The sequence below is a fragment of the Jaculus jaculus genome, chromosome 4 (assembly GCF_020740685.1).
Source record: "Jaculus jaculus isolate mJacJac1 chromosome 4, mJacJac1.mat.Y.cur, whole genome shotgun sequence".
In the NCBI taxonomy this organism is placed as follows: domain Eukaryota; kingdom Metazoa; phylum Chordata; class Mammalia; order Rodentia; family Dipodidae; genus Jaculus; species Jaculus jaculus.
The window spans coordinates 145766431-145781187 of NC_059105.1; the positions used below are offsets into that span (position 1 = coordinate 145766431).

General features: G+C 40.0%; 1 pseudogene; it reads left to right on the forward strand.

The window, feature by feature from the left end:
• The first annotated feature begins 474 nt into the window (after positions 1-474).
• Positions 475-14757, forward strand: part of LOC101614119 — a 38403-nt pseudogene continuing 24120 nt past the window's right edge.

A 14757-nucleotide genomic window follows, 5' to 3' on the forward strand; every position in this document is an offset into this window, starting at 1 on the left:
AATGTGTGTATATTCTGGGTAAGATGGTGGTGTTAAAACAACCTTGGTGAGGGGGGGATAAGCAGAAAAACAGCAAAATACACTCTTCTACTAAAAAGTGAAGGTACATAAGGAATTATCAACTTCAGCAGAGAAGCAGGAGAGAACCAGAGCTTCTAGCAAGCAGGCAACCAGCCAGAATCGGCTCTCACTGTAGCACCAGTGACACTGGTCTGCATATCCACCTGCCCCCACACAGAGCCACCAGGGCAGAAACCAGGTGAAAGGATTTTCTCTACTCACATCAGCCTCCTCATAAAGGCAAGGAAAGATAGCAGGAACCAACTGAGCAGCTGATGAAGGAGAGCATAAATGGGACCAACTGTGCAGCTCCAGTACAACCCCCGGCACCCTGCACAGCCTCCCTGCCCCCAACCATAAGTGCTGCGAACCACTGGACAGCCATCCCCCAGCCACACAGCATCCAGCACATCCATGAACAGTACCATATCCAATGACCCAAGCAGCCTAATCGAGTTCATAGTGCAGCAGAGTGGATTCAAGGTGAGCACTCAGCATAGGTGAGAGGGGAAGCTATCCCAAAAGATGTTAAGAGGGTCTACTTACACAAAACCAGGTACATAGGCCTGCACTGGAAGTGCTAATCTCACCTTCCATATCAGTGCAGGTTGTATGTTGTATTTTACTGATATATTCTTAGCCAGCCCTCAAATAGACTATATTTTGTTATTGACTATTGTTGCCTTTGACATTTCCTGATTTATAATGTCTTTGTCTTTTTCTTCTGTCATTATAGGGAGCATGGTCGCCCTCAGCCCCAGGATGACCTGGAACCCATTTCTGACCAGAAATCTCAACCTCCCTGTTAACAGGATTAAGGATGTAGGCAACACATACTTTCAGGGACTTTGGCTTTATTAGATTATGTTTTTGTTCTAGTCCCCACTCTTCCATAAATACTCTGTACTGGTTTGGATTTAATATGTATATTGCTCAGTTTAATTTTAGAATTTTCCAGTAAATTGCTCCATCCAGTCTACTAGAATGCTTGAATAGCAGGCAAACTCAACACCTTTTTGGAAATCAGAGTGAAGTTTCCTGAGGCAGCTAAAAAAAAAAAAAAATGGATGTGCCATATGATCCAGCTATACCACTCCTAGGCCTATATCCTAAGGACTCATCTCACTACCTTAGAGGTACTTGCACATCCATGTTTGTTGTTGCTCTATTCATAATATCTAGGAAATTACTGGGAGCTTGGGGTGCAACGGTAGCACATCTGACTCCATAATAATAGCTAGAAATTTGAACCAGCCTAGATGTCCCTCAACTGATGAATGGATGATAAAGATGGATAAAGATGTAGTACATTTATACAACGATTTTTTTTTTTTCTGAGTTAGGGTCTCACTCCAGCCTAGGCTGACCTGGAATTCATTATGCAGTCTCAAGGTGGCCTTCAACTCACTGTGATCCTCCTATCTCAGCCTCCTGAGTCTGGAGATTAAAGGCATTTATCACCATGCCCAGCTATACAATAGATTTCTATCCAGCAGTAAGGAAAAATGAAATTTTCAGGGAAATGGATAGACTTAAAATATTATACTAAGTGAGATAACTCAGGCCCAGAAAGCCAAACACCAAATATTCTCTGTCATATGTCGATCCTAACTACAAATGTTTAGGCCTGTGTGTGAGTTTGAGTAAAAATTAGAGGCCAGTAAGCTAGAAAGAAGCTATAAGGGAGGGAGGCACGTAAAGGAGTTAAGGGGATGTTGTTGTGTATATGTAAGTAAATGAACAGATTACTGGTGGTACAATGACCTAAGTAAGGTCAGGGGAAGAGACTGAGTAAAAGAAGGATTGTGGGATAGTTAATCAAAATTTAAGATGGTATCAATAAGCTTTATGGAAAGCTACTTTTCTAGAAAATGGCACACCAAGAATCCGTACATTAGAAAAATTTCAGTGCTAGGGATGGGATACCTTCTGGTGACTGGTTGGCCAGTGAGGTCCCTGATGACCCCAAATCATTAGAGAACATTGTCAAAGTTCTTGGTTTCCCATAAGGAACAGATGGTAAGATCCTCTTGCTTATGATTCCACATGCTTAGGATGCAAAGTTACTGAGAAATAAAGCTGGAGCTGAGCTAAAAACCTCCTGCCTGTAGACCAGTTGACAGAAAGCTGGAAAAAGCTATGCCGCATTAAGCCCTAGGGAGAGAGAAGTCATCATGAGAGAAAAACAACAGTGGACACTGCAAACCTGAAGTTTTGCCAGCCAAATGAGCCAACAGGTACAATAATGATATGTCTGTTATGGGGGAAATCAATCACTCTCTAATTGGACTGGAGGCCCACTCCACAGTAGGGAATACATGCCTGGTACTGAAGTTCTAGTCAAAAGCCCATGACAAGGGAGGTCATGAGCCCTAGGCAGGGGGGGAGTCAGTCAGGTGATCTTGGGTCTCAGGGGAATGGGCTTTGTGAAGGCTGATAAGGAGTTTCCTAGGCAACTGGCTAAAGGTTACAGGGCTGTGGGCAGAACCTAAATTCAGGTGTGCTGGGGTTGGAGAGGGAGTGGCCTCCTGTAGCCTGGGAGTCCTTAGTCGTGCCTAGCAGCTTAGGCCCCTCTCCTGAAGGATCTAACCTGTGCCTGGCAGTGCCCAACACACCCCTACACCTCAGGCCTACACCCAAGGATGCACCCTCAGTGACACCTCTTCCAGCCAGGCAGCTGGAAATCCAAGAATCTTTACTAAAACTGGATCTACTGGGAGACATCCATTCAAACTACTACAAATGGCAACTCCTAACACTCTTAATAATAACTTTGTAATATCACATGGTACTTTTGAAAAGAAATGAAATATGATGAACATAAAATAAGACATAACAAATAATTTCTGTGAGCATAATAAACAAGAGAGAAGCCAGTCTAAGAAAGGTACACAGACCATTTCCTTTCAGTATGTAAATTATGGGCACACCATGGATATCTCTCAATACCTAAATCAAAGCAATCTCATTGGAAGGTTTCTTTAAAATATCATTAAGATCTTGAAGGAGCCATAAAGCTCAGTGTTGGCTTGTGCATTTAATGGTACCTTCCATTTGTACTTCTCTTTCTATTTTGCAGAATAGCCTTAAAGCTTTTAGCTCTGAAAGAGAAATCAACTATAGCGTAGAAAGGTATAAAATGACCTTACAGTCTAGAAAAATAGCAACAGGTGGCGTATTTATTAATTACTCCTCTGTATTTCTTTCTTAGTTTCACAAGTCCTGAGATCTGTAGAATTCTTATTGCCCTTACTCAGAAAAGAAAAGAATAGCTTAGTTGCCCACAACTATAATTTTGTGGTTTGTTTTTTGTTGTTGTTGTTTTTTGTTTTTCAAGGCAGGAATTTCATTCTAGCTCAAGGTGACCTGGAATTCACTATGTACTCTCAGGGTGGCCTTGAACTCAAGGCCATCTTCCTACCTCTGCCTCCCGAGTACTGGGATTAAAGGCGTGCACCACCACACTCAGCTAAAATATTTTAATATATACTTACACAAAATTTTATCCTGAAAAGATTGGTTATTCCAGAAAATTTCCCAGCTAGTTACTAAAAAGAAAGTTATTCCTTAAAATCAATAATGAAACAGGTTTAAGACTGGTTCTGATTAATATGGCCACAAAAATAATCACTAGAATAATGGTTGATGGGAGAAGGGAGTGATGTTTATCAGAGCTGTAGCTACTGGCAAGTTGCCCAGTCCATGTAAATAACTCTCCACCTACAATCATGCCAGCAACCCTAATTTAACTCCATGTGTGAAAACATAAGTTATGTGGGAGAAAGATACACCACCACTGAAGATACTCAACAGTGGACACTGCAAGCCTTATAATTGGTCAGCCAGGCCAGATGAGCCAATGGGTGCAATAGTGGCACATCTGTCATGGTGAAAACCAACTGTCCTCCAATTGGACTAGAGGCCCACTCCACTGGGGGAATATATCCCTGATACTGAAAACTTGAGACAGGGGTAGTCATGAGCCCTAGGGGTGTAACATCTCCTGATGACTGGATAAGTGTATATACTATGCTTATCAAACTGCCTTGTAAGTACTTCTCTTAATATTCATACACTTATATTAATGCTACTCTCACTTTTGGTAGAGAATCTTCTCTTTTCAGATGGCAGTGACCTTGGGACAACTCAGAAGGTATCATGGTGCTGGAAAGAAGTAACTAGAGTACCGAGTAACATCTAGATCACACCTTCCAAGGCTCAGGGTCTAATGCAGAAGAGGTGGCGGAAAGAATGTAAGAGCCAAAGGAAGGAAGGGTTGGACTCCTTACAATGTGCTCCCTCCAGACAAAAAATTGGCCTCCGTATCCATGACCTCATAGTGCCTGACACTACCTACACAAGACCATCATAAGAGGAGGGAAGGATCATGGCATCTGAATAGAGGAGAGACTTATTGAGATGGGGAGTTGGATGTGATGAGAATGGAATTTCAAAGGTGAAATGGGGGGGAGGGATATTTTTTATAATCATGGAAAATGTTTAATAAAATTGAGAAAAAAAAGTTATGAATGTAAGATGCAAATTTATGGAGAAGAAAAAAAGGCATTAATAGGAAGAGAATAAGAAAAGGCAATTGGTGAAGAACAACCAAAATATATTAAATACATGTATGACTCTGTCAAAATGCAAAAAAAAAACTATAAAAAGGAGAAAAGGAATGTATTACTACTAATAATAATAATAATAAATAAAAACAATCAACTGATCACATCTTGGATCCCTTTGTTCCATTAGGAGCAGAAATATTGCGATACATCTGAATCTGAAAGCAGACAGCAAGCCTCATTCCTTTCTAAAGATGACATCATCCTTCTGGTCTCACCTTGAAAGTTTGACCATGCTACGGCAAGTAGCCACTTTGGAATCCTGTATGCTGAAAAGTTGCGTGCTGGGTTTGTGTCACTGTGTAGGATTATGACTCAAGCAACACTTAAGCAAGCAATAGGCACCTTTGTGCTTTGTTTGGGTGATGTGGTGGTCCCATCCCTCAGAAAAAAAAAAAAGCCTTTCACTTTAATATACCAGACAATAAAAATTGGCCAGTGTCCTCCACATACCCAGGAGTTACACACAATCTTTTTTTTGAGAGTGATAGAGAGAAAGAATGGGCACACCAAGGCTTCTAGCCACTGCAAACAAACTCCAGACGCGTGCACCCTCTGTGCGTCTGGCTACTGTGGGTCCTTGGGAATTGAGCCTCGAACCAGGGTCTTTAGGCCTCACAGGCAAGCGCTTAACTGCTAAGCCATCTCTCCAGCCCTACGCACAATCTTGATCTTTGCATCGTTATCATAATTTCTTTTACCTATATTTTTCATGCCTTTCTTTTCCAAAGCATTTGTAATAGCCATCTCATAATTAGGAAACTGGTAAAAATTCTTTAAATTTCAGGATTCATATCTCCATATAGACTAATCTTCCATTTCTGCATCTTCTTAGATAAACAAATTTGTATAAAAATGTCTAATTAATACTTCATGTTTGCATTTCCTTATTACTAGTTAGTCCAAATTTCATGTGCCCCTGCAAAATCATGATTGGTAGAATAATCACAACATGAAATGATATTTTTCACTAAAATTTTAATGTGGATACAGTAAGAGCTTAATAAAGCATAAATATTTTGTTAGGCAATATTTTCTAGAATTTTGCTTTGAAATAAGAAAGAAAATTAGATTTGATAATTCGCCAAATTCTGCTTAAACTTTGCATTTTTTAAATGACTTTCTTAACCATTTCTCTGAAAAATAGTTTTGGCAAATGTGATTATGAAAGAAATATACTGCAAGATGAAAGATCAATATATTCATCTGTATATTATAAGAATTAAATTAACATTTCCCCATCACTTTCTTTAACTTAAGCAAAAGATATTTTTGGCTAGTGCCCTAAATTTTAAAGAACCTCTGTAGCATACACCTCATTTGAAGTGCATATTTTGACTTTAAAAACTCAACAGTCAGTGCTAAGCAGAACATGTAACATCAGTGCTCATTCCTAGCGATTGTTCAGGCACCAGGAAAATGTTGTTAATTATCTCTTGCCCACATTTTTCCAAATAAAAGTTGATTCCATCCAAATGCCAAGACAGTCTGTGAATTGCGTGGCTGCCCTGTCAGACACAAACACTGCTTGATAAAGGAGATATGAGTAGCAGAAGTGCTTGAGAAGCAGAAAAGACGATATAATTAACTAATCAACTTTCTTCTGTCAGCACGGCTGCAATAAGTTCTCAAACAGCAAAGAATTTCCCATCGGTACATTAGAATTTGAACAGCTAGAGAAGGTGATCAGGATGAATTTTCACATAATACTTACTACTCTTATATCTATGCCCATGCAGGTCTATAGTCAATGTGATATTTTTTCTTTAGTTTGGTTTTCATTTCATATTTTATTTCAAGGAAGCTAATGCTTATGATTATAGACAAGTTTAATTGTTTGCATAAGGATTCAGAGCTCAATGCTACACTCTTCTGTCTTGAGCTCTGAGACAAAATTCAAACATTAGGTTCTTTATTTAACTTTTTAAGAAAGATTGTAAAATCAGGACAGACAAAAGTGAAGGCTAGGAGTATAGGGGAGTATAATAACAGGATATAGCCTCCCATAGTTAATTATAATAGCCAAAATTATCAACATTTTCAAAGAACTATGAGGATAGGAAACAGTGACCAAAATGGTTGAATATTTGATACCAATACTAATATTTTTTCAATACTGATTGATTATACTTTTTTTAAAGTGTCTTTTAATCAACATACAATGGTACAGATTTCTTTATGGTATGAACATACATAGTCAGTTTTGGTTGATTCTTATCCCTAATACAGTGTCCTCTTCTTGTCTCCTTGTCCCTCACCCTTGCTGGACCCTTCTGTCTCAGTGTTCCCCTTCCACCTTCATACCACACCTGCTACATTAACCTCTTCAACCCTTTCACTTATGCTCCTTTTCTCTATCTCATGGCCTCCTTTCTAGCTTCCTGGCCTCCACTCATACCCCCACATAAATGCACATACATAACAACTAAAAGCTAGGTTCCACATAAGAGAGAACATTGTATATTTGTCTGTCTGAGCCTGTTATGACTGATTTAATGAAAGATTTTCCAATTTCATTCATTTTCCGGCAAATTTTATAATTTTTCTTTATAGCTGAATAAAATTTCATTGTACATATATACCACATGGTCATTATCCATCTTCTTTTTACAGGTATCAATGCTGATTTCATTTCCTAACTATTGTGGATAAAACTGCAATAAATATGGATGTGCAAGTGTCTGTTGTAAAATATAGTCTTTTGAGTATATATACCCAAGAAGTAGCATACCTGGGTCTTTTGGTAGTTCTATTTTTTGATTACCCAACTCCAATAAAAAATGGCATGGTGTAAACATTCTCACTCCTAAAGAAAGGGAAGAGGGCATAGCAAAGAAATAAAGACCAATGCAGACCATCAACAAGCAGGGCAAACAGCAAATCCTGCAGCTCCTTATCCAGCGCCTAAGACATGTGATGAAATCACTGGGACTTCAAAAGACCTGTGTAGTTACACTCTTTCAGCTGTGCTACCTGCAGCCTTCTATCATACAGAATCCACCCCAATCCATAAGCTTTCCCTGGTGACCATCCCATGTCTTGGTATCTCCTCCTTCTTGACAAAGTCCATCTTTCCATCTGAAGCCTAAAAAGCTGAGGCTCTTCCATTGTCCACATTGCTCTCTTCATTCTGGTCCCCCAAACTCTCCCCACACTAACTTTTCAAGTTCAGCCTACAACATTGTTATGTTTCCTGTATTCTAAAGTTTCCAATTCTTCTATATCCCTCCCACAAACCAGTTTCACAAGACTAAGAACTACCTGGTTAGGTTGATCAAAACAATGAGCTCACTCTTGCTACCAATTTTCTGTAGCAGTTACTTTCTCATTGCTATAAATAAATACCAGACCAGGAGCAGCTTATAAAAGGAAAGAGTTTATTTCAGCTTAAAGTTTTCAGAAGTTTTTATTGAGGAGACAATCATGGCAGAGGCAGAATTCTTGACATTATATCTTCACAACAGCATAAAGTCAATAGCAAAACAAGCTTAGTATAACAAGCTGGGCTGAGATTTAACACTTCAAAGCCCACTCGCAGTGACACAATTCTTTTAACAAAGCTTCTCTTCCCAAAGGCTACACAATCTTCCCAAACAACATCACCAACTGGGAATTAAGTAGTTCAGCTCTATTAGTCAAAGTTCTCTATAGGAACAGAGCCCATAGATGAATTGGTATTAAAAAGGGAATTGAGACTTCCAGCCAAGATGGCAACTGCCTAACTGTGCTGCAAATACCGGGGAAAGAAAGGCAAGAAATCAAGGGTTATCAGGGTTATCTTGCCACTGGGAAGGCACAGAGTGGGGAAAAACAGGGAATCGCAGATGCCCTCTAGGGTGGGTGATCTACCCCCTCATACAGCCGCTGCACCCTGCGCCCAAGCGGCTGTGCTCTGATCATGCGCCTGCCAGCCCACTGCGCTGTGCTCCGTTTGCACACCCACCGGGACTGCCACCAATGTGCACCATTTGCACACTCGTGGGGACCTCCACACCCACGGGGACCACTGCCCTTGTGCTCTGATTGCTAGCACCGGCCCACCGCACTGTGCTTCGTTCGCACACCCACGGGTACCACCGCTGCTGTGATCAGGTGGCCGCCAGACCCACCACAGCTGTGCTCCTATCGCGCGCCCTGTGGCTAGCCTCTGCTGTGCCCAGATCCCATGCATGCAGCAGCTGCCTCTGCACTACAATTGCACGTACAGCAGGCTCAGTCCCACAGCAAGGGCCACACTGAGTCACTAGCACCAGCTCAGGTGCCATCCCCTACCTGTCCCTCGTTGCACATCCCCCACTCCCCTGTGGCAGGAGAGCACAGACTGTTTGCAGGTCCCAGGGTCCTCAGGCAGAGTTTGGGCAGCTTCAGGGTTTGCTACCTCAGTCCCATTCGAAGCTGGAAGGCACGCGGCTTTAGTGCATTGCTGGGTGAGAATTCAGGCAACTTTGGCAAGAAAGAGCAAAAACCTAGGTTGCTTGGCAACTGCCCCAGGCTGCCTTGGAGTCTCATTCAGCTAGAACCCAGGCTGGTCCACCCACCTACCTGCCCATACACTGTCATGGGTAGACCATAGCACAAAAGAAATAACATGAAAAATAAAATGCAAGAAAATCCAGATAGATCACCCAGTCCAACAAGGATTACATCTAACCAAAACATAGAAGAGTTTTTGAGATCAGAACATCAAGTGGAAGCTATGAGCAATGCAACCCTGACCAACCTACTGCTAGAACTGGCAGGAAAGCAACAAAGGACCAATAATCATGTGGATGCTGCTGTCACTAAGCTAGAGCAATATGATAAGACATTGGAAGGAATTCAAAAAAAGCTAAGAGAGTTGAGGGAGAGTGAAAAAAAAAAAAAAGAGGACCTTAAAAATCAGCTGGCCACACTAAATGAAAACATAAAGAAGTGAAAGGATGAATTCCAAGAATCATCAAGAAAATCAGAAAATGAGGTGAAAAGGGAGCTGGACAGAGCAATGGAAGTGATTCATAGGAAAGTAGTAGAAAATACAAACAATTGAACAAGTCCAAAACTCTCTAGAGGATCTCAAGAATGGAGTCAGCGAAGTGGAGGATAGAAACTCTGATCTGGAAGACAGGATGGAAGAAACAGTTCAAGAGCTCCAAAATTTCAGTAAGTTCAAAAGTTCCTGTGAACAGAACATGAGGGAATTGTGGCATACACTTAAATGTCCTAATATCAGAATCATTGGAATACCAGAAGGAGAAGAATTTCAGACCAAAGGCATGGAAAACTTATTTAACAAAATAATTGAAGAAAACTTCCCCAGTCTCTTAAAAGAAAGGCCCATCAAGATACAAGAAGTGAACAGAACTCCAAACAGACTGGACTAAAGGAGAAACTCCCCAAGACATATTATCATTAAGACTCTAAACATTGACACCAAAGAGAAAATCCTATAAGCAGCTAGGGAAAAACAGCACACTACTTTCAAAGGAAACCCCATCAGAATTACTTCAGAATTCTCAATGGAAACCCTGAAAGCTAGAAGGGCCTGGAATAAAACTCTCCAAACTCTAAGAAACTATGGCTTCCAACCCAAACTACTCTACCCGGCAAAAGTCTCCCTCATAATAGATGGTGAAAGAAAAACTTTCCATGACAAAACTCAGCTTTACAATTATATGAACACAAAACCAAACCTACAGAAAGTATTCCAGGAAATTCTCCACAGAGAGAAACAAATAACCAAACACAAATGCCTATAAGAAGCAGATCACAACAACCAAACCCAGAGTAGACACAATATTAATGGCCTTAATTCACCCATCAAGAGACACAAGCTAACAGGGTGGATCAAAAAATTAGACCCCTCAATCTTTTGCCTTCAAGAAACCCACCTTACCACTAAAGACAGAAACCTCCTTAGGATGAAGGGGTTCAAAACAATATTCCAAGCAAATGGGAATAAGAAACAAGCAGGCATAGCTATATTAATATCAGATAAAACAGACTTCAAACCAAAAATAATCAAAAAAAGACAAAGAAGGCTACTTCCTACTTATCAAGGTAGCAATCCATCAGGAGGATATTACAATCATAAATCTTAATGCACCAAACACAGGGGCATCACAGTTCATAAAACAAAACCTACTTGACAATAAAACAGAAATAACCACCAACACCATCATAGCTGGGGACTTCAACACACCATTATCAGTAATAGACAGATCATCCAAACATAAACTCAACAGGGAAGTAAGAGTGCTCAACAAACCCATAGAACACTTAGACCTAACGGACATCTACAGAACTTTCCATCCCAAATCCACAGACTACACATTCTTCTCAGCAGCCCATGGAACATTCTCTAAAATAGAACATATACTGGGTCACAAAGCCTACCTCCACATATTTAGGAAAATTAACATAATTCCCTGCATGATATCATACCACAATGCTATATTGCTAGAAGTCAACAACAAAAGACCCACCAAGAATCCCAATGGCACCTGGAAACTGAACAGCACACTCTTAAACAATAAGTGGATAGGAGATGAAATAAAAAATGAAATTGAAAAATTCCTGGAATTGAATGACAATGAGAACACATCATACCAAAACTTATGGGACACAATGAAGGCAGTCCTCAGGGGAAAATTTATAGCACTCAATGCCTTCATAAAAAAGACAGAAAGATCCCAAATCAATAGACTAACCATCCACCTAAAGGCACTGGAAAAACAAGAAAAATCCAACCCAAAGAGCTCCAGAAAGAAAGAAATATTTAAAATCAGAGCAGAAATTAATGAGTTGGAAACTAAGGAAACAATTAAGGCAATTGACAAAACAAAGAGCTGGTTCTTTGAAAAAATAAACAAGATTGACAATCCTCTGGCCAATTTGATCAAGCAAAAAAAGGAGAGACTCCAAATTAACAAAATTCAAAATGAAAAAGGAGATATCACAACAGACATAAGTGAAATTGGGAAAATCATCAGGACTTATTTCAAAAACCTCTACTCCACAAAACTGGAAAATGTGGAGGAGATGGATAAATTCCTGGATGCATATCATCTACCAAAGCTAAACTCAGAGCAGATTAATCACCTCAATGAACCCATCACACTCATGGAGATTGAAAAAGTATTTAAAAAAAAAAAAAAAAACCTCCCCAAAAAGAAGAGTCCAGGACCAGATGGATTCCCAGCCGAATTTTCTCAAACCTTCATGGAAGACCTCAAACCAATCTTCCTAAAACTGTGCCATACAATTGAAGAACAGGGAAAGCTACCCAACTCCTTCTATGAAGTTAGTATCACCCTAATCCCAAAACCAGGCAGAGATGCCACAAGAAAAGAAAACTACCAGCCTATTTCCCTAATGAACATAGATGCAAAGACCCTGAACAAAATACTCGCAAACCAAGTCCAACAACACATCAAAAGCATTATCCACCTTGACCAAGTGGGATTTATCCCAAGAACACAAGGGTGGTTCAACATACGAAAATCTGTCAATGTAATACACCACATAAACAAGCTTAAACATAAAAACCACATGATCATTTCGATAGATGCAGAAAAGGCCTTTGTCAAGATACAACATCACTTCATGATCAAAACATTGGAGAGAATTGGCATGGCCGATTCACATCTTAATATAATAAAGGCAATATACAAAGCTCCAAAGGCCCAAATAATACTTAATGGAGAGAGACTAGAGGAATTCCCATTAAGATCAGGAACAAGACGGGATGTCCTCTCTCACCTCTGCTTTTCAATACAGTTCTTGAAGTCCTAGCTGAAGCAATAAGACAGGAGAAGGAAATAAAAGGGATACAATTTGGAAAGGAAGACGTTAAGTTAGCTCTATTCACTGATGACATGATTGTATATGTAAGAGACCCAAGAGACTCCATCCCAAAACTCCTGAAGGTGATTAACTCCTATAGCAAAGTAGCAGGATACAAAATCAATGCACAAAAATCGGTAGCACTTCTGTATGCAAATGACAAAGATACAGAAAAAGAAATAAGGGACATAGTCCCATTTTCAACAGCAACAACAACAAAAAAAATACCTTGGAATAACATTAACCAAGGAAGTAAAAGATCTATACAACGAAAATATAAAAACTCTCAAAAAAGAAATTGAGGAGGACTGAGAAGATGGAAAGACCTCCCATGCTCCTGCATAGGCAGAATTAACATTGTGAAGATGACAATCCTACCAAAGGCAATATATAGATTTAACGCAATTCCAATTAAAATCCCTACAGTGGCGCCGGGCGTGGTGGCGCACGCCTTTAATCCCAGCACTTGGGAGGCAGAGGTAGGAGGATCGCTGTGAGTTTGAGGCCACCCTGAGACACCATAGTGAATTCCAGGTCAGCCTGGGCTAGAGTGAGACCCTACCTCAAAAAAAGCAAAATAAATAAATAAATAAATAATCCCTACAGTGTTCTTCACAGAGATAGATAAAATGATCTCAAATTTCATATGGAAAAACAGAAGGCCTCGCATATCCAAATATATCCTCAGCAAAAGAAATACCTCTGGTGGCATCACCATACCTGATCTAAAGCTATACTACAAAGCCATAGTAATAAAAACAGCATGGTACTGGCATAAAAACAGGAATATTGACCAATGGAATAGACTTGAGGACTCAGATTTGGGGTCAAGCAACTATAGCTACTTGATATTTGACAAAGGCCCAAACAATATAGGCTGGAAAAAAGATAGCATCTTCAACAAATGGTGCTGGACAAACTGGATAACCACATGCAGGAAACTAAAACTTGATCCACACATTTCACCATGCACTACACTCAAATCCAAATGGATCAAAGACCTCAACATAGGACCATAAACTCAAATACTACTGGAAGAAAATTTAGGAAGTACTTTCCATGATATAGGAATGGAAAAAGACTTCCTGAACAAAACCCCAGTGGCTCACATTCTTAAACAGTCACTCAACCAATGGGATCATATGAAGCTGAAGAGTTTCTTTACAGACAAGCATATAATAAGCAAAGCCAATAGAATACCCACAGAATGGGAGAAAATATTTGCAGGTTATACAACTGATAGAGGTCTAATCTCTAGAATCTACGAAGAACTCAAAAGTCTAAACAATAAGAAGACAAACACCCCACTCAAAAAATGGGGCACAGAGTTGAACAGGCAGTTCACAGAGAAAGATATACAAATGGCAAACACACACTTAAGAAAATGTTCATCATCCCTAATCAGCAGAGAAATGCAAATTAAAACAACTATGAGATTCCACCTTACCCCAATAAGGATAGCCAACATCAAAAAATCAAATGAAAACAAATGCTGGCGAGGATGTGGAGAAGCAGGAACACTCATTCACTGTTGGTAGGAATGTAGGATGGTATAACCACTTTGGAAAGCAATATGGAGACTCCTGAAAAAGCTGACTATAGAGATACTAACAGACCCAGTTATACCCTTACTGGGCATCTACCCTAAAACCTTCAAACCACAGGCCAGAGAGATTTGCTCAACCATGTTTGTAGTGGCTCAATTTGTAATAGCTAAAAGCTGGAATCATCCCAGATGTACATCACTAGAAGAATGGATAACTAAGATGTGGTATATCTACACAATGGAATTCTATACAGCAGTAAGAAAAAACGACACAAAGAAATTTGAGGAAAAATGGTTGAACCTGGAACAGATCATTCTCAGTGAACTTACTCAATCAAAGAAAAAAAATTGACACATAGTCTCACTCATCTACAACACCTAACCTGAATCTACCCAAGATACCTTACATACTCAGCAAGCACCTCATGGACTAGACACTAGAATGAATGGGGAGGGAGGGGAGGACTTCAAAGGGATGGGAAACACTAATCTGGACCCAAATGGCAATGGTACCATAAAATTCTACTTCCTAAAAGGCAGACCAAATGGCTGAACCTTCACTAGACCCTTATAGGAAACACCTGAACCACAAGACACTGGAGAGGGTAGGATCAAGACTAAACTAAATCATCTACATCTTCCCTCCTTCCCTATTCCCCCCCCCCACCTCTCTCTCCTCTCTAACTCTTGTATATTAATTATGTT